Source organism: Protopterus annectens, chromosome 5.part0 (genome assembly GCF_019279795.1).
Source record: "Protopterus annectens isolate FY-2018-M chromosome 5.part0, PAN1.0, whole genome shotgun sequence".
In the NCBI taxonomy this organism is placed as follows: domain Eukaryota; kingdom Metazoa; phylum Chordata; order Ceratodontiformes; family Protopteridae; genus Protopterus; species Protopterus annectens.
Window position 1 is genome coordinate 49,797,437 of NC_056735.1, and position 21,396 is coordinate 49,818,832.

General features: G+C 38.6%; 1 protein-coding gene across 1 annotated transcript in view; it reads left to right on the forward strand.

Annotated features, from left to right (window-relative positions):
- The window catches only part of LOC122802118 (B- and T-lymphocyte attenuator-like), a 157,891-nt gene that overhangs the window by 965 nt on the left and 135,530 nt on the right, over window positions 1-21,396 (forward strand). The gene's annotated exons all lie outside the window — the stretch shown is intronic.

Below are 21,396 nucleotides of genomic sequence, written 5' to 3' on the forward strand. Positions count from 1 at the left end.
CAGATTCTGTAAAATGAGAATTACTTTTTGCTTCAAGAGTGTAACTGATGAACAGTTACACTTATGACTACAGAACAATAAATGCTACAAAGCCATATTTATGTTTAATTAACCTTTCTTAACATCTGCATCTACAGCTCTACATGTGTGTATAATGTGTTTGCATGTTTACAAAGACAGAACCAGATGCTGGACAAGTGTGTAAGGCAGTCAGACTTTTTGTAACTTGCTCTAATATGTCCTCTGGCATTTCAGGCATCGGTATTTTTTGCAATATTTTTTGTGTACATAGTAATTTAATTTCTTTAGGTTCTTCTCTTGACACTGGCAAGCAAGTGTTTTAATTTACTCTCACATTTCATAAAACATCATATTCATCACTTCATAACTTGGTACATGTTCATTTACTTATTTTAGTTGTTAACCGAGTAGCTAAGCTGAGCTCCAATGATCTTCCAGCAAAAGTCTGGGCCTACAACTATGTCCCAAGGATATGCAATAGAAGATATTATAAATACATTTATCTAAAGCAAGAAATTCAGCAAATACTTAAGCAAACTTGCAATGTATCACTCAGAATATATCATATTCACTGCCATGAAGCCGTAACTGCATCACAGAGAAGGAGGTCATCTCACACTGTATGGAGGTAGGGAACTGGCTGTAACAAGAATTCCTTAATTTATATATTTATTTTACTCTATTTTATTTTTATTTATTTTTTCTTTTTTGAGCGAAACAGAGAGAGTAAGAGAGTGTAGAACCAGAGACAATTACGGTGTTGTCAAAATAGAGACATTGGCTCAGCAAGCGAAGTGACAACTTCTGACAATGGAAGATAAGAAGTGCTGGAAGGTTCTGTTACATAGTGTAAATGTAAAGCAAGTTAATGATCCTGTTATAGTCCCGGACATTTAACTGTACATGTTTGCCGTCATTTTAGATCCACCTACAAAACATACAAAAAGTTTCTGTAATTGTAAATCTGGTTTCCACTGTGATGGTATGTGTCTTTATTCTATATTCAGAAACACCATAATTATGGTTTCATCATGGATGGTCACTTAGAATATTCAGCACTTTTATCAACCATGAGTTAAATCTTTAAGAGTTTTAAATCTATGTTAAGAGCTTCCCTTCAGCTGAACGCTTATAGGGAAGATGTCCTAATCCACTTTTAGGTTTTAGAAGGTCATTTGCTAATTGTTTTAGTGACGTTTCTTCGGTCTGATTTTCCTGCTTCATTCTATAATGCTTGAAACAACAAACACTTGATTTTGAATATGCAAATATAGGCATTTAAAATAGGAAGGGTCAGTACTGCTTTATGTCATACTAAAAGGTTAGCTGTTGAATGAGCAAATAGATCTGAGAAGCTCACCTACATTTGAGAACTTAGTTTTATTGTTACAATAAGGGGCTGCTCCCAGGTGGGTATTTGTTAATAGAAGGCTAAAGGAAAATATAATATGATGGAAGGAAGGCACCTCTTCCATTAGTGTTATGGGGCAATAATACCACTGCCACAAATGTGACCTACACATGGCAAGATACCACGTACAGTGACATCAAGATGACTGGCGCTGATGGGTTTGAATCCCACTAATGCCAACTAAAAGTGAAGTAACGGCAAAAAAATATGTACACAAGTGTAGTTCAGTAATTAATTCACAACATGCGACCTGCCAAATAGGGAATGTGTACTGTTGTCCTGTTGTCCTGGGTATGGGCTTCCAACATCCACACACAGACAAGACTGCACATAGGCCACATACAAGCTGAGTGCTTGGCAAAGCACCCAGGCCTCCTTCTTACCACTGTGTTTGTGAACCAATACCTTCCAGTTTCCCTTTGTCCATAGTAACTGCCTTTTACACAAAGTATTAGTTTCACAAGCACACACACAGTTTCTATGGAAAATTGTATAAATTGTCTAATCCCGCACCTTTCTTCCTGGCACAGTAGTACTGCCATCACCATGGCAGGTGGCCAGAGAACTCAATTTACCTATTTCTCTAAAATTAAGCCACTATAAATACATCAACTAATCTCTTTACTGGTAGTTGACCTAAAGAGTCTATGTGTCTCACAGCTTATTAACCAACAGTATATGCAATGATTACCCTCTTCGCAGATAAATAAAAGTGCACAAATATTCTTATAATAAATAATTTGATGCCAGACACAAGTGCTTAAAGGTGAATAAATGTACTTTATTTAAATAATAAAGAAAAAAGTGCAAATGCAGATTAAAATATGCATAGGTTGGAATATGCTAAGAAATAAAATAAAATAAAATCAAAACATGCAAACCACATACAGAAAAAACTAATCTCCAGATATATTTTAGTTCTGATTCATAGTCACCATACTGCAGAAGTTTGTTGTTGTCAGTATTGCACATCTGTGCTTAATATTTAGGGGGTATAATTTGTTGGGAGTTGGAAAAAGTGATCCAGATTAGTTATGGAAACTTGATGAGAAAGGTATTGAGCTGCTTTAAATGGGAAAACACATTGCACAATGCTGGAGAGTATAGTAATAAATTTCCTTAAAATGATACAGTCTCTCATTCCACTGAAGTGCTATGCTGAATAAATAAGGATGCGGAAGAAATCACCTTCGCTGTTTGCAGAAATAAGAGCCAGAATAACATCAGAAGAATCATGGTGAGGGAAACAATCATGGAAGAGGTACCCCAGACCTCATTGGCTATACCACAGCAATGAAATTTGTAAATGTGTGTATCTAAGACACTGTTAGCAGGGTTGCCAAAGTGGGATTGTGGGGGTAAAACAGGAAGAAGCACTCTGCATTGTTCAAAACATTAGCAAAGACTTGCTCAAGTCTGTGCCAGGCCAAAAATAGTACTTACACACAATCAGGAAAAACAATATATAAGTTAAGTTTAGCTAAGGTGGCACCTGTTTAAAACAGCAATTTAAAGTATTAAAGAACATTGTTCTGAATACTGGCAGGGCAAATAAGTGCCTCATCTTAGTCTAGGAAGTCTGTGGAAAGTGTGCAAGTGAAATTACCACCTTTACATTTGCTCATAAATAAGTGCAGTCTGCATAAAGAGGATTGCTAGAATTATTCACCAGTTAGCAGTGCTAAAAGGTCAAAGTGAAAAATGAGAACTATAGCAAAAGGAGAGAAACCAGTCAGTCAATGGCTGAGAAGATAGAGATGCATAATTCATCTGTCAGTTCTGTCAGGTATAGATGGGGAGAGAGCAGCTGGAAAAAAGGAAGTTGGCTGGGATAGGTGGACAAGATGAATACAATGAGGTTATGAGGATAAACTTTTCCCCAAGGAGATCAGTATCTGTGATTAACATATACTTGGAGACATTGTATAGGTGGTAGGTGCAAGATGGTAAATCTTCTGGGATGTTAAGAACAGACAGAAGCCAGAGACAAGATTGCAGGCAGTGGGAATTTGAGGGGAGATGTTCAGACAGTCTTGCTATGCAGAAAATTGAGGAAATGAGACACATTAATTCTCTATGTCACTGCATCAAAGAGTGAACAGGAAATGAGACACATTAATTCTCTTTGTGTTACTGCATCATAGAGTGAACAGGAAATGAGACACATTAATTCTCTTTGTGTTACTGCATCATAGAGTGGACTAAGCATATTACTGGTAAAGGATTAACATTAAAGTGAAGTGTGTAAGAGTCAAAAAGACAGTTAATACCTCTGATAAGTTAATATCAGCTTACAGATAAAGGTAAAGTTTGACAGACTTTATGAAGCATTGAGATAGAATTCTTAAGTTAGTAAAATGCAGATAAATGGGAAAGAACTGAATATGCATGGACATGGGGGATTATTCACGGAGATGGAGGAAGTGCATGGCTGGATGACATCAGCAAATTCCAAAAGGGGCAAAAATAGATGACAGAATTAGTTGTCAAGACGTTTGTGGGAACTAGACAATGTCATTTGAGCTATACTCTTGAAGTCATAAAGCTGATACTGATGGCATATCTATTTTGGCTTATTTTCCACAATTTGCTGCAGCCAGCATAATATAGATCAGTTTACCACTGTGTGGTATGCCATCAAGCATGTATAAGGAATTAGAGTTCTGAAAGAAGTGCTATTTGCAGGGAAGGATACCTCTCAACTTGACAGATTTTGCAGAATGTCCAGATTTTTGCTTCACATTTTTGGCCTGTTCCTCATAAAAATTGTGTTTTATTGACAAATCACTGGGGATGACTTAAAGAACAAAGTCACTAAATAATGGGTCTATATTAAATCAACGAACACTCAAAATAGCAAATGCTGATTTATCGATCCTTTAAGAGCGAAACCTGACAATCCAGAAGACACGGAACAGCGATTTTTTTCCCAGGGGAAAAAAATCGCTGGGCCATTTTTGGGACTTTGCCATTTCCCCCACTGTGGTCCAGTCTCAAAGTTGGTATATTTAAGTAGGGGGGTGTAGGGGCACAACCCCCCACATTGGGTGGGTGTGGGGGCAAAGCCTCCACTTTATTTTGTGTTTTGAAATTTTTTTTTTATTTTTGTGGAACAGCGATTTTTCTCTGGGAAAAAAAAATCGCTGTTCTGTGTCTTCGGGATTGTCAGGTTTCACTGTTTAGGGGTCAATAAATCAGCATTCACTATTTTAAGCATTCGCTGATTTAATATAGACCCTATATAATGACAGGAATTTGAGTTTCAGACTTTATATCCTTCAGAAAATGCATGTTAACACAAATCCTCTTATTCTATCAACTTTCTAAGCTTGTAAGAGCAATATTTAAAACGTGTCCCTATCTTTGGGCCTTTGTCTCCCCATTTTGTCAGGCTTTGTCCAGATTTCTTGCACTAAGAAGTTGAGAGGTATGAAGCTCACCTTGCACCCTTAATATGGTGGCACAACCCCCATATCTCTGATATTTATATATAGTTTTCTGAGGTTGCTCATATTGGAAAAAAGGAATAGAGTTATTCCTTTCTTTCCAAGATGACACAGACTCAAGTTATTTCTTTCTGAGTTAACACAACCCTAGAGGTTGTCTATTTAGATATGGAGGTGATGAGGTGCTACCCCTACCTCTAAAAAAAACTCTAATACTGATCTGTTGAATTGACTGTTTTATGGCAGTTATCTGGTGTGGTCTTATGATCTTATGTTTGGAATTGGCAATGTGGAGATGGCACATCTCTCAGCGGTTCAGATTTTAGGAGAATGCACATATTTTTGCCCCTCCCATTTGGTATGTTTCTCATAAAATTTGTTGTTTTCTAGCAAATCACTGAGGACTGAAGTCATTAAATAAAGACTTGCCTTTGAGTTTTAGACTTCATATCTTTCAGAAAATGCATACAAATGCAAATCCATTTATTCTAGCAACTAAGTACACAAGAGCAATATTTAAAATCTATCCCTGTTTGTGGGCCCTTGTCTTCCCATTATTTTAGGTTTCCTCTAGATTTCTTGTGCTACGAGGTTGAGAGATATGGCACATGGGCATTGAGAAACTACACTCCTTCATGAACATTACTTTAGTGTGAGACTATATCATAAGTTGATAGGCTTGATAGCCCTCTTCAGATGCTACCTGTAGTCATTATGCCTTAGAAAACATACTTTTTCTGATAAACACAGAACAAAACCAATGGAGTAACATACTGGCTGAAGTAGAAACGTATTTATTACCAAACAAATAACACTTAGTTAACAAATAAATAAAACTCAGTAAGCGCTTTCACTATTGCTTCATCAGACCATAGACACAAAGAGAATGACCCACTGGAATATATACATGGTTCAAATACCCTTGAGCCAATCACATGTCAACAGCTAAAGAACTTATAAAAATAAAGAGATAGAGCATATGATTATATAAAATAGACATAAAACAGCAATAAATACATATAAAAAATACATATGGAATAATGAGTGCATATCAAAAATTAAAATAAAATAAAAAATAATGAAGCAAGGTCACCTCATAAGGCCACGTCCCTTTAGTATAGGTCTAAGTGGAGCTTTTTCATTAAGTCCACTACCTTGGTCAGCCCTATGTATTTATTGCTGTTTTATGTTTATTTTACATAATTATATGCTCTGTCTCTTTATTTTTATAAGCTCTTTAGCTGTTAACATTTGATTAGCTCAAGGGTATTTGGTCTGATGAAGCAGTAGTGAAAGTGCTTACCAAGTTTTATTTATTTGTTAACTAAGTGTTATTTGTTTGGTAATAAATACGTTTCTACTTCAGCCAGCGTGTTACTCCGTTGGTTTTGTTCTGTGTTTATCCCATTTTTTCTTACAGCGGAGTATTTATCTAAGTCTGCGCATTTCCATAGTTTTTATATACTTTTTGTGATGTTTCAATTGTGTGCAAGATGCTAACTGCTGTGTTAATGCAAGTTTTACATAAAGTGTTTTAACATTTTTCTAGGATTGCACTATTAATTGCTGTTTAAAGCCATTCCTGCTATGATTGCTCTTAATAGAGCTTAGTGCATATAAGCTTATGATATTCAGTCATTTTAATTAAGTGTACCTGAATGACTCCTGATTTCCTAAATAGTGTTGCCTATAACATCAACAGAAAAGAAAAAAGCCTGACCCTTGCCAGGGATTGAATCCAAGACACCCAACACTCCTTGCGATTGTCACTGTCATTGCATCAACATGGAATCTCTGCACAGTTCGGTACCTGTTTCTGCCAAAAACAGTTTTTCCTTCCAACTAGGAAACCACCATGAAAGTGATTTTTTAAAACACTCATATCCACTGTAGAACCAACCATGAACCAAGTATTGTATTAACAACTCAGCAGCAAAGGAAAACTCTAACCCTTGTCTATGGAGTGAATCCAGGACTTTCCCAGCATTCATTGCAGTTATCACTACCACTGACCAATAAGGAGTCTCTGGACACTTAGGTACCTGGTTTTCCCCTAGAGCAGTTTTCCTTTCCACTAGTAATCCACATGTAAAAGGGCCTTTTTTTTATTAACAACAACCCTTTCATTCCTGCATCATGATGGAGTTTTTTTTTCGTACAGAATATGATGACCTAAGAGATTGTTATATTAGGTCTTGATAGTGAGGTAGATGAAATCTCCAAAATGGGAAGTCTGGGGGCTTGTTCTGTTACTGGATTTTTCCCTATTACTGTCTTGTTATTCATTATTATTTTTATCAAATAACCCAGAGGCATCATTTGGTAAATTACATTTTAGGAAATAGGTGCTATTTGCTGTTTAAAGTGGGGGCATCTCCCTAGTATCTCTCTAGTATTTTCGAAAAATGGACATAGGTTTATCTGCACAATGTTATTTGACTTTCCAGGAAAGTAAGCACATCAGATAGTTAAAATTATGACTAAAGATAGACATAAGACCCAAGAATTACTATCATGAAAGATGTGCAAATGATCATAGCTCAGCCTGGATGTAATGTGGCATTGGCTTACAGATAAACTGTGCATTAATGAAGTGAACAATCCATCCACTCAAATTGATGTTTTTCTCTAAAAGTGGCATTTGCATTGGTACGTTCTATGTTATGCAAGAGATACATGATTGGAGATGACACAGAAGCTGTCTTTGGGTTTCATTTCCTGGGAGTATATAGTGAAGGTAGATTTGGCAGCTTTTTAATATGGTTATCAAATTCTGTAAACTTCTTACTGTACTAGTAGCTGTTCTAATGAGTACTTTCTTAGAGTTTCTTATGGGATGTAATGACCAACCTCCTGAAGAAAGAGACCTCACAGCTGAAAGACTAAAAAAAAAAACTCAAAATAAAATAAAATAAACATTAAAATATCAATTTATATTGGAATTTACCCCCCATGCACTGGACTGTTTCTCTTTCCCTTGCTGCACTGAACTAATGTGATGGTCTCCAAGATAAGTAACAGTGTTAACAGTATTTTTGAGGAAACTTTCAAATCTGACTACATGATACAGACTTTATACTACATGATACAGACTATATACTACATGATACAGACTTTATACTACATGATACAGACTTTATACTACATGATACACACGTTATACTACATGATACAGACTTTATACTACATGATACAGACTTTATACTACATGATACACACGTTATACTACATGATACACACGTTATACTACATGATACAGACTTTATACTACATGATACAGACTTTATACTACATGATACACACGTTATACTACATGATACAGACTTTATACTACATGATGCAGACTTTATACTACATGATACAGACTTTATACTACATGATGCAGACTTTATACTACATGATGCAGACTTTATACTACATGATACAGACTTTATACTACATGATACAGACTTTATACTACATGATACACACGTTATACTACATGATACAGACTTTATACTACATGATATAGACTTTATACTACATGATACCGACTTTATACTACATGATACAGACTTTATACTACATGATACACACGTTATACTACATGATACAGACTTTATACTACATGATACAGACTTTATACTACATGATGCAGACTTTATACTACATGATACCGACTTTATACTACATGATATAGACTTTATACTACATGATACCGACTTTATACTACATGATACAGACTTTATACTACATGATACACACGTTATACTACATGATACAGACTTTATACTACATGATACAGACTTTATACTACATGATGCAGACTTTATACTACATGATACCGACTTTATACTACATGATATAGACTTTATACTACATGATACCGACTTTATACTACATGATACAGACTTTATACTACATGATACACACGTTATACTACATGATACAGACTTTATACTACATGATACAGACTTTATACTACATGATGCAGACTTTATACTACATGATACAGACTTTATACTACATGATACCGACTTTATACTACATGATACAGATTTTATACTACATGATACAGACTTTATACTACACGATACAGACTTTATACTACATGATGCAGACTTTATAATACATGATACAGACTTTATAATACATGATACAGACTATATACTACATGATACAGACGTTATACTACATGATACAGACTATATACTACATGATACAGACTTTATACTACATGATACCGACTTTATAATACATGATACAGACTTTATACTACATGATACAGACTTTATACTACATGATGCAGACTTTATAATACATGATACAGACTATATACTACATGATACAGACGTTATACTGCATGATACAGACTATATACTACATGATACAGACTTTATACTACATGATACAGACTATATACTACATGATACAGACTTTATACTACATGATACAGACTATATACTACATGATACAGACTTTATAATACATGATACAGACTTTATACTACATGATACAGACTTTATACTACATGATACAGACTTTCCCATTAGCATTTCATTGGTTTTGCAAGATCACATCAACTACTTTAGCAGAATGGCTTATACTGTATTGCACTTTCAGGATAGGGAGAGCTTGCCATTAATCCTTGGGTGGCTTACTGCCATTAGTCTGAGAAACACCATTGTGGAATTATCAACTGTTGTTAAAAGGGGCAGTACAGTCAAATAGCAGCAAATTAAAAGTCGCTTCATAACCTTTTACAGCCTTTTACGACATGGTATTCAAGACCTAGTCCCAGCTGCCATTGTAGCTCCCAGTGTGCCCTTTAAAATATCAGTTCTGAATGTGTTTGCGGTTAAGAGTTGCACTGTCAAAGATTACCTGGGCATTAAACATTAGTAACCATACCTTTTCCTTCTAAAGAAGCTTACTGTTCTACAAAATTTCAGTGTGACACAAAGCATATTTTCTAGGGCAGTACAGAAAGTGAGGTTGTTGAGAAGAATATTTGAAGAACTAAATGTGTCCAGGGTCAGAAAGATGTTTGGCAGACTGACTGTATTAGGTAATACTGAACAGGTTGATAAGGCACCAAGGAGTCTGAGAGCACACCATCCCTACCCTAGATTGCTCTGCTCCCATACTGGCAAATGAAATCTCAGCAAGGCTTTCCAGCTGTGGCTTCGTAAAGTTCCACATGCAGTCAATTTTAATTCTGAATAGCGACTTGCTGCCCAAATTTTGGGGTTGTCCTTACATAACTGAAGCTTGGGAGGCATTGTCCTAAATATTAAATGCATCCTGTTGTTGGGTATACTCTTAGAACCTCACACATATCTATAGCAGCTAAACATGATTTGCTTAGCTTATTTTTGCTGTGGCTGGATATTGAACTTGTTCTAAAAAAGTGGGTAAAACATTTTAAATGATAATTAAAACAAATATGCTGTTAAGAAAGTTCTATTAGAAACACACTTGAGACAAAGCTTATGACTCCAGAAGGCTGAATTAAACTGAATAACGAGATTAGAAGAATATATCAGTGATTGTTTATTTACTTATTTACTTTGTTTACTGGATAAGTTTGACTGGGCATAGACCCCTTTTCAGTGGAAGCCTAGGAAGGAAAGCTCTGAGAGGGAATACAAGTGCGCATTAACAATAATACTGACTACAACTGTATATAAATGAAAAGAAAAATCACAGATTAACAGAAGTATTGCATGACTGGATTTAAAAAAGAAGAAACTAAGACAACAATTAAAGGAGATATATGCATACGATATGGTTGTCAGATAATCGCAGATATTTTCTGATGATGAGTTATAAAAAAAATAAAAGCACGCACTCCTTTTACTTAGGCATTTATTAATTAATATTTTTGGCCATGATTAGCATTTTTTTCAGTTTAGGACAACTATTTTGGGCTAATTAACCTCTACCGCTGCCAACTTATAGAAACAAAATTTTCTGAACATGATTGTATAAATTACTTTAATTAAAATAGAACAGTATAGAAAGTAAATATTGCCGGACTTAGTAGCTTAAAACCTCAAGAGTAAACTGCAGCAACAGTGAACCACAGAAAGCTTGGGCTTAGCTACAATGTGGCATAAACAGTAAACGTTTATGTGGGCTGACTCTTGACATTTACCGTCTTAACTTAATGAAACATTTCATATCAAAAGTAAATTATCTGTGTGAATCATGCAATAGTTTCAAGATTTTCTGCAGTCACACCTTTTCACAAATCTTTTCCTGTCCATAGCAGAGAATTGCTAATGCCATGCAGAAAATTATAACCTTAGCTATGCATACATTTGAGTAAAATAATGGACTGCTGCTTACGATTAATCCAGCAAAAAATGTCCATGTTTTTAATCTAGTGTCTCCAGGTCTTTTGTCAAAAAGAGCAATTTTTAAAATTGTTCTCAGCGGCCATTTCTTTGGAGGTGAGAGGAAATAAGTTAACTTACTGTTTGAAGTTTTCAGAAGGGGTCTCAGAAATTCAGATCTAAAATTGTAGAAATTATAATCATATCCAGAAATGCGTGCTTGCGCAAACACACACACACACACACACACACACACACACACACACACACACACACACACACACACACACACACACAAACACACACACAGATACACACACATTTAGATACATACCCATGATCCCACACTAACACTACGTTATTGGAAAAATTACCACACTGTAGATCCCTAGGTATGAATCAGATGTATATGGATGATGAACTGTTTTGCAATGTTTAGTCATAGCCAAAAATGACTATCCAAATATGTAGCATTCAGATACATGTATGCAGGATAGACATTCATGAAGCAGGACACATGTAACAGTGGCCTGACATGGCAGTATTCATCAGCACAGGTTTTCAAAATGGTGTCATAAAAATGTTTTTAGCAAAGAACATTGAATAACAGGCAGATATGTAGGTGTCAGTCATCTTACCTACCAGGTATAGAGCAGGTGTCAGTCATCTTACCTACCAGGTATAGAACAGGTGTCAGTCATCTTACCTACCAGGTATAGAGCAGGTGTCAGTCATCTTACCTACCAGGCGTAGAGCAGTGGGCGTCATCTTACCTACCAGGTGTAGAGCAGGTGTCAGTCATCTTACCTACCAGGTATAGAGCAGTGGGCATCATCTTACCTACCAGGTGTAGAGCAGTGGGCGTCATCTTACCTACCAGGTATAGAACAGTGGGCGTCATCTTACCTACCAGGTATAGAGCAGTGGGCGTCATCTTACCTACCAGGTGTAGAGCAGGTGTCAGTCATCTTACCTACCAGGTATAGAGCAGTGGGCGTCATCTTACCTACCAGGTGTAGAGCAGGTGTCAGTCATCTTACCTACCAGGTATAGAGCAGTGGGCGTCATCTTACCTACCAGGTGTAGAGCAGTGGGCATCATCTTACCTACCAGGTATAGAGCAGTGGGCATCATCTTACCTACCAGGTATAGAGCAGTGGGCATCATCTTACCTACCAGGTATAGAGCAGTGGGTGTCATCTTACCTACCAGGTATAGAGCAGTGGGCGTCATCTTACCTACCAGGTATAGAGCAGTGGGTGTAATCTTACCTACCAGGTATAGAGCAGTGGGCGTCATCTTACCTACCAGGTGTAGAGCAGTGGGCGTCATCTTACCTACCAGGTATAGAGCAGGTGTCAGTCATCTTATCTACCAGGTGTAGAGCAGTGGGCGTCATCTTACCTACCAGGTATAGAACAGTGGGTGTCATCTTACCTACCAGGTGTAGAGCAGGTGTCAGTCATCTTACCTACCAGGTATAGAGCAGTGGGCGTCATTTTACCTACCAGGTGTAGAGCAGATGTCAGTCATCTTACCTACCAGGTATAGAGCAGTGGGATGGAAACATGAATCAAGTCAAACCTACTAAACACTCTGCAAGAATAAAGCAGATGTCCATTTCATCTGTGCTGGGAGCAACTACAGTGCCATAGCAGGCCTTGTATCAAAAGGCCAGCTGCACAACATTGCAGGCACTTTGCATGTACACAGTTCTGAAGATGTATGGATAGCAGCTTCCTTTATGCCAGGGGCAAGCAACTTTGTTGACTTTGTGGTGAACAAATAAATACTGGCATGGGCACTCAGGCAACAGGTGTTAATGTCAGGTCTGGATGAATAGCACAACAAGTTGTGCTCCTCACAGATAAATAACACCACTTGTGGGTGGACACATGCTATATCTCTGACAAGGGCATACACCATAGCAACTAAAGGCTCTTACATAAGACCAGTGTCATGGATGCTTGATGGTGCATCTGTGTAGCCCATGCAGTTTAAAGAAGAGTGAATGAACCTGTGTACAGCTCATTACCAATACTTGTGTACCAGTCCTGATTATGTCTGGTTATTGGCTTGTACTCAATCTCCAGAAGGACCGTTCTGCTACACCTCACAGCTCTACTAATGGACTGCCTTGTGGGTAGCACCTGCTACTCAGAGTAACTATAATACAGGTGTACTCTATCAGCAGTGGCAGTAAGTTATGACATGCCACCTCTGTTGAATATCCCATGGCATTGTTTGCACCACATGTGTTGTACATGTATACATAAAGATAAGTCTGTGCATGTGTATTTTATCAAGTATATCCATATTCATCAATTACAGCCCTCATCAAACTGTATATAATTGACAAAACCTATTGCAGATGCAACCCAGAAAAACTCCATCCCAATAAACCAGAAGTGATCTCAAAAGAAAACCTTACAGATTTATCTTTGTGATCACTAAATGACAAACACTTGACCTACTACTTGTACAAATGCTGAGAGTGTAGTACCCTGGCAAAAGCCTCTCCTATTCCTCCAAACTAAATTTGCATTTATGCTAATACCCTAACCCCCCCACCCCCCAAGGTGGATGCTTCATGCTATAATTGCTAACACTGTACTAACTCCACAGTCAAACAACACAACCACAAGGGGAACTCTACATGTGCTACAGTTTACCAGATAGGCACAGACTACAGTACAGGACAAGTTGTATGTTTATCTTAATTATGGCAGTAAAAACAGCTGTTTAAAATCTGTGCAGCTGGACAAAATGACTTCAGCTGTATCATATTATTGAACCAGTCTATATTTATAAATTTATATGTGAGGGTGGATATGGGTACAGTTGCATTTGATGAGTTTACACTGTATCTCTCAACTGTCCAGATTTTTGCAGAACATCCAGATTTTTGCTTCATATGTTTGGACTGTTTTTCTAAAAATTATGTTTTTTTTTGGCCAATCACTGGCAAATCATTGAGGAGTGAAGCCAGAAAATAATGACAGAAATTTGAGTTATAGATTTCACATGTTGTTGTTGTGTCTTTCGGCTTTTCCCAGTTAGGGGTCGCCACAGCAGAACTGCGGTCCGCTAATGATTGGTAGTTGATTTTTACGTGCTGAGTTACCAGCCCTGATGCACAACCTTCAACGAAGGTATGGCCATTCACGCATGTCTCCACGCAGAAGACGCTGTAGCTGAGAATCGAACCGGACAGCGTCTTACTGTGAGGTGACAACGCTACCTCAGCACCATATACTTTGTAAAATTTATAGGTTCATAGGTGTGTACAAGGCTAATGGCCCTGGACCCTTTACAAGCCTAGCCCATAGGATTACCCTAGCATCGTGCTACCCGACCTTAGTTCCCAGTGCCTCTGTCAAGTAGAGTCACTGGAGTGATCCCCAGGGTGAATTCTCTATTTCCCATCCACTCATCAAGATTTCTCTTGAAAAGGGCCAGTGAGGTGCTCTGCTTGACATGTATGGGAAGTCTATTCCATAGCATGAGGAGTCTCTGGGTTATGAACCTGTCCTCCAGCATGTTCTGTTGGTTGTGGTAATGAGGTTGAGGTCTCTGGACCATGTGGCGTGGAGGGAGTGAGATTTCTTTAGATGTAGCATTTCTAACAGAGTTGGGTCAGACATGGCTTTGTAAGTCAAGCAGAGATCGCCTCTAAGTAGGTGATATGAGATAGAAAATAGTTGGAGTTTTTTGAGTCTGTCCATATAGAACAAGTGTTTAAGGCCTTGGATCTTCTTTGTGAGGTACTTTTGCGGCTTCTCCAGTTGTTGCAGGTGTCTAGTGAGGTACATGTACATGCCAAATGGGGCATTATACTCAATGATTGGCCTAATGAGGGAAAAGGAGAGACAGACAATGACCTCTTTCTTCCTGGATGCAAAACCCTTGGTAATGCGATGTGCCACATAGTAGGACTTTCTGACCATGGTGGCAATGTGGTGGTCAAAAGAGAGGTTGCTGTCAACCTGTGTTCCCAGATCTCTTTTAATACCTTCTGTGTTCAGTGGACTACCATTGATGTGGTAATTCAAGGGAACCTGGTTTTTCCCAAGGGGGATGATGACACATTTTTTGGCATTGAGCTTAAGACCATGGTTCTGACACCAGTCGTTTGTCTCAGTGAGGCTTTTCTGTAGGATGTCAACATTACTTGGGGAGTTAATAGCTCCCAACTTGCAATCGTCTGTGAACTTTGTCAGCCAGAGTTCCTTCTTGTTGCCTGGACTTCAGAGAAGTAGATACCAAATAGTAAAGGACCCAGGACCGAACCCTGAGGGACTCCACTCATGACTCGTCATCAGTCTGACTTGGAGTCAGCTACTTTCACACTGTGGGTTCTATCTGTGAGCCAGTTTGCAACCCACCTAGTGATATTGGGGTTGATGCCTAGCTTAGTGAGTTTTTCTATGATTCCTGAGTGGGGAATGGTATCAAAGGCCTTGGCCAGATCAAGATAGGCTGTATGAACCACCTTGCCTTCATCCACAGCTCTGGTGACTGACTCAATGAAGTCGACCAAGTTGAATAGGCATGATCTACCCTTTACAAAACCAAACTTTGTAAGATCCAGAGTTTGGAGATTCCCTATATCTGTGTTAATTAGGTCCATGATGATGTGTTCCATAGCTTTGCATATCAGACTCATCAGGCTAATGGGGTGATAGTTCCCAGGGTCTAAAGTCTCTCCTCCTTTGTGGAGCGGGATGATTGCAGCAGTGCGCCACTCAGTAGGGGCAAAGACTGAGGTGAGGCTGTGACTGAACAGGGCACAAAGGTGAGGAGCCAGTTCACTCTGTAGTTCATGATGTAGAACACAGCCACGGATATTGTCAGGTCCCATACAATAGTCAGTTTCCTAACCCAGAGACTTCCCATACTCTGGAACAAGCTTCCCATTCACGTCAAGCAGAGCACTTCACTGACTCTCTTTAAGAGACTTCTTGACAAGTGGATGGGCACTAAGAAGTTCACCCCAGGATCACTTCAATGGCCTTGGTTGACAGGGGCACTGGAACTAACGTTGGGCAGCATGATGCCAGGGAATCTTCTTGGGCTAGGCTTATATAGGCTCCAGGGCCATTAGCCTAGTACACACCTATGAACCTGTATTCTTGGCCTTGGACAGTGCTGTTCTAACCTGTGCAGCAGTAATACTGGATGCCTGGCAATCTACTGGTATTGGGATTGGTCCTTTTGGGGGGGGGTAAAGTTGACACTGAATCTGTCAGCCAGGATATTGGCAATATCTGTTGGCTCGGTATAGGTGGTACCATTGTGCAGTAGCTCAGAGCAAATCTGGGTATTGCCGTGGAGATTCTTTACATAACTATAGAAGGCCTTGTGGTTGTCTTTACTATCTTCTGCAATTCTGTTTTCATAGCTAGCTTTAGAGGATTTGATGAGGGATCTCAATTTTTTGTTGAGGCTAATAAGGAAGTTTTTTCCAGTCTTGGGACTTCATCTTATTCTGCATCATTTTCCTCCTTCTGTTGTAGAGTTTGTTTATGGTAGGGGACCACCAGATTGTCTTCCTTTTTTTGGAGGAGAGTGTCTTGATTCTATTGGGTATGGTGAGATCCATGCATTTGTGTACGTGTTCTTACAGTGCATTGGTGTTTGATTCGGCAGTCATGCAACTATTCTCCATTTCAATGGGTGCCATGAAGTTAGCCACCTCTGTTTTTAGAAGCCCAAAGTTAGCTTTGGAGAAGTTTTTCATGGTGGTTACCTTTGCGGGGATGGGGTGGGAGGGATGTGGATTTCCAAGGTGATTAGTTTGTGGTCAGATCTAACCAGGGAGGAGCTGACTATTGGTGTAGAGCAACGGTCGCCCATGTTAGTAATGACCAGGTCAAGGATGGTGTTACCTCTAGTGGGGGTAAGAACAATCTGGCCAGGGCATTGGAATTAATGAATTCCAGGAAACGTTAGGCAAGTGTATTGGTACATGAGTAGTTTTCCCATTTAATGGAGGGGTAGTTGAAGTCGCCCAGTATGAAGGTGTTAGGTTGGACCCTAATATTCTCCAGGGTGCTTAGGAACATGGAGTGTGAGTCTTTGGACATGGTGGGGACCTATAGCAGGCTACGACCTGAATCGCTGTCTTACCCAATGTTAGCTGCACCGGAAGTATCTTAGATGTGTTATGTTAGGCTACCAGTCTGGAGGTGTGTGCATCCTTTATAAATATGGAAACACCACTGCCTTTGGAGATTCGGTCCAAGTTCTGAGGCTGAAAGGTGTGGAATGAGTTATAGCCTGGTAGTGCAGGGGTGCTTTCTGCTGCCTTGAACCAGTCTCTGTTACAGCACAAATGTTGATGTTCTCCATTTTAAGGAGTACTTCTAGCAAGTGCATTTTGAGATTTAGACTTCTAGCATTGAGCAGCATGACCCTCAGATTGCATTTGTTTGTAGGTGTTGCGGTGGTAATTTGTTTTTTGGAATACCACCTAAAAAAGACACTATATGGGTGGCAAGAGCCTTGGCCAGTATCCAGAAGCCAAGGGGTGACAGATGCAGGCCATCTCTGGCAAAGCATTGAGGTCTCTCAGTCAAGTCATCCCAGGCAGACAGATACTAGACCCCCTTAGAATGACACCAGAAACTTAGACAATTGTTGAAATCAATTATTTTCTGCTTGTACTGTGGTATCATTCTGGGTGATGGTAGGATGCTGCTCAGGGCTAGGGTCATAACCGCCTGGGCTATATAATCCAAGAACACCTCCATGTCTCTTTTCATGTAGTCCAGGGAGGTACATCTCAGGTCATTCACACCCACATGTACAATGACAGAGTCATATTTGCACCTGTTGTTGAGAGACCTGAGTGCGTGCGTTATGTGGTGGATCCTGGTGCCTGACAGGCAGCTGACTGTTACTATCTCCTTATTCAACTTAGTGAGTCAGACATCAGTGTGCCTTCACTATCGAGTCACCTATGACTAGTGTGTTGGGCATGCTGTTTTGCCTTAGGGGCTTTGGTTGAGTGGCACACTGTTTAGGAGAGTTATGTGCTCATGATTAGTGTTGTGTTGTGGTGGTCGAGTGTGTTTCTGCCTTGGAGGTCTCTGCTGTTTGGGTAGATTTTTATTGAGAGCCTCCATTAAGGTGGGTGTGTGGTTTGTGTTTTATGTGAAATCATTGCTGGTGCATGTTCTGGAGGGCTATGTGTTCCATGTGGTGTGGTGCAAGAGTTGGCCTTCTCCTCTTGACTAGTTATTCCAGTCTTGGCTGGAGAGTGCGTGGCTTCCAATTTCAATATGTAAGTGCATCTCCTGCAAGTCTGAGTGTTGGGAGGTAAGAGGAGAGGGTTGTCAGTGTACATGCGGCAGTTGCTACTTTGCCAAAGGATGCCCAAGTTCACCAGGTTAATAGGTGAAAGCACCAGGAACTGACCTTTAGACATACCTGGAGGAGTGGGCATTAATAATAAGTCCTGGAGCTGTTTCCTTGTAGAACTTTTAGTGCTGGTAGCACTTTTGTGTGCTATAATAATTGCTACAAGAAGTCTGATAAAGTGTTAAACTAATAAGCTAGTAAAAGTGCAGGAGAGGAGAGAACTAGTAGATCTATGGGAAAAATTGAAGAGTAGACTTTGTCATCGCTCAGAAGCTTACAAACAGTCCTGGATACATTAAATCTGTATCTGGACTAGACTAGTTACAGGAAAGGTGGGAAACAAGTGTAAATGTGGGCTTTTAAACCAGAAAGTTGAAAGATGGAAAAACTGCCCAAACAGCCAATAAGCTACAATTTCTGGGTCAGAAACCACTCATCTTGTGGTAGATAGGCTACCCTGTGCTTACCACTCCCACTGATAAGCTAGAAGGCTTCCCTCCAACACAGAAAGGCTTGGGGGCTCAGAAGCTTACATACAATCCTGGATACAGCAAATCTGTATTTGGAATAGACTAGTTACAGGAAAGGTGGGAAAAGCACAACAGGAGCTCATGCTAATGCAAAACCTGTTATTCTGTCAACTGTCTACATTTGTAAGAGCAATATATAAAAGTTGTCCCTGTTGGGCTTTTGTCTTCCATGTTTTAATGCTTTGTCTAGATTTCTTGCACTGAGAGGTTGAGAGGTATGCACTGTACCCCAGGCAGCTGTAGTTGCCCTTCTGTTGTTCTGGGTGAGAATTTGGACCACATGACAGATTGGTGGACAATTGGAATCCCACTGTCTCTGCATGTTAGATGACAGCCTTAATGCACAGTATTGCTGTTCCTGAATTGCCTTAACACTGCTATTTATGATGTGTTTTTCATCTGTATAGTTTGCACATAGCACAGACAGGCTTGGAAAACAGTAACTTATCTTGTGTGTACTTCTGATACTCAGTCATCTATACATCACTGGTGAGCTTTTTCCATGCATTTTTCAGAGTACTGGTTGAAGATCATGAGGTTTTCATGATCGATATTACCATAAGTTATGAATACATACATAATTGTTTATATGATTTTTCTTATGAACAGTGAAATTTCTATTGAATTGTACTATTTTTTGTTCATTGAAAAACCTAAGGTAGGTGTACTCTTTGGTATACCTAAGCTTCATAAAGATGCCATCAATCCCCCTTTGAGGCCCATTGTGTCAGCTTCAGGTGCAAGTACTGAAGGTATCTCCCTGTTTTTAGATTGTATTTTTAATCCTTTAGTGTAAAAATTGACTTTGTATTTGTGTGATTCCTGGAATTTGCTCAACAAGATTAGGATTTTCTATTTAGACCATCAGTATAATGAAGATAATTACTTAATATTAACAGCTGATATTGTTTTTTACCTGCATACCTTATGACAATGGCATTGATTTTATCATATCTTTTTTACATAAATATGCCACCCTTCCCAATGATTCAGTTAAGTTGTATGTTGCCTTCTTGGAAATACTTTTGCGCAACAATTATTTTCTTTTTAATAAGAAATATTATAGGCAATTAAAAGGTGTAGCAATGAGTGCGACTGTAGCACCTGTGAGTGCTTGCTTGATGATGGGGTGGTGGGAGACCAAAATATTACCTACTTTAAAACATTATTCTAATATTGTGTTTTACAAGTGCTTTGTAGATGATTTATTTGTTATTGCTCACTGATCAAACTTTAGTTTTATGGATTTTATTACTGATTTAAACAACAGGTCAAAATTTTTAAAGTTTACTATGGATGATGAAGGTCAGAAAGTTTGTTTTTTGGATGCTGAGCGTACTTGGGACAACCTAAACCATGTTTTCTGCAGAAAAATACACAGGAAAGAAACTTTTTCAAATAGCTGTCTTCATTATAAAAGTAATCATCCTTCAGTAATCATCCTTCATGCATTAAAAAGAACATTCCAAGGGGTCAATACATTAGGACCTCTAAGATGACTAGGAAAAACAGGATGATTCTGAAACAGAAATTAGTTCTTTAACTTCCTTGTTTCTCGATAAAGGGCATTCTCTCACTTTGTTGGATAAAGCAGCCAATGATATTAAACAAAAAGGTTTCCCACTTTGCTCCTAAATTGACTTCTGGCTTTGAAAAAAATAATGAAAATAATTTAAAAAGAGGTGATGCAGCTGTTAGGGATACTCCTAGATATTGTATTGATATATCCATGGACAGTAAAATTATTAAAAGCAATATTAAGAATAATTAGGAAGTCATCTTGGGTAATGGAGATCTGGTTAATATTCTTGGCAGCTCCCCAGTTTTGCTTACAAGAAAACTAATAGTATCAAAAATGTTCTAGAAAGGGAAAATACCCTACTTTTTCCACTTTTTGCTACAAAGTAGGTTCATCTGTGAAGGGCCATACATTGCCCTTGAACATTTACCCTATACTATCAAGGTTCCCAGTCATTATACATGCAGTACCAAAGGGGTAATATATATTGCCACATGCTCTACCTGTCGAGGTTTTTATGTAGGCATGACTACAAAAAGACTAGGTAAAAGAATTAAGGAGCATGTTTATGCTATGAAAAACAAATACGAAAATAATGCTCTGTTTAGGAATTCTATATCACGCACTACATACAAAAGATTTTTGTTTGCTATACTGCATTTTGTGTGTGAGGACAGGAGAGGAGGTAATTTCAAGAATTTATTTGCCAAAAATGAAACTGAATGGCAGATAAAATTACGGGCAGGGTTTCCACTGGACTAAATGATTCTATTAATGTTGTGTTTTTTGG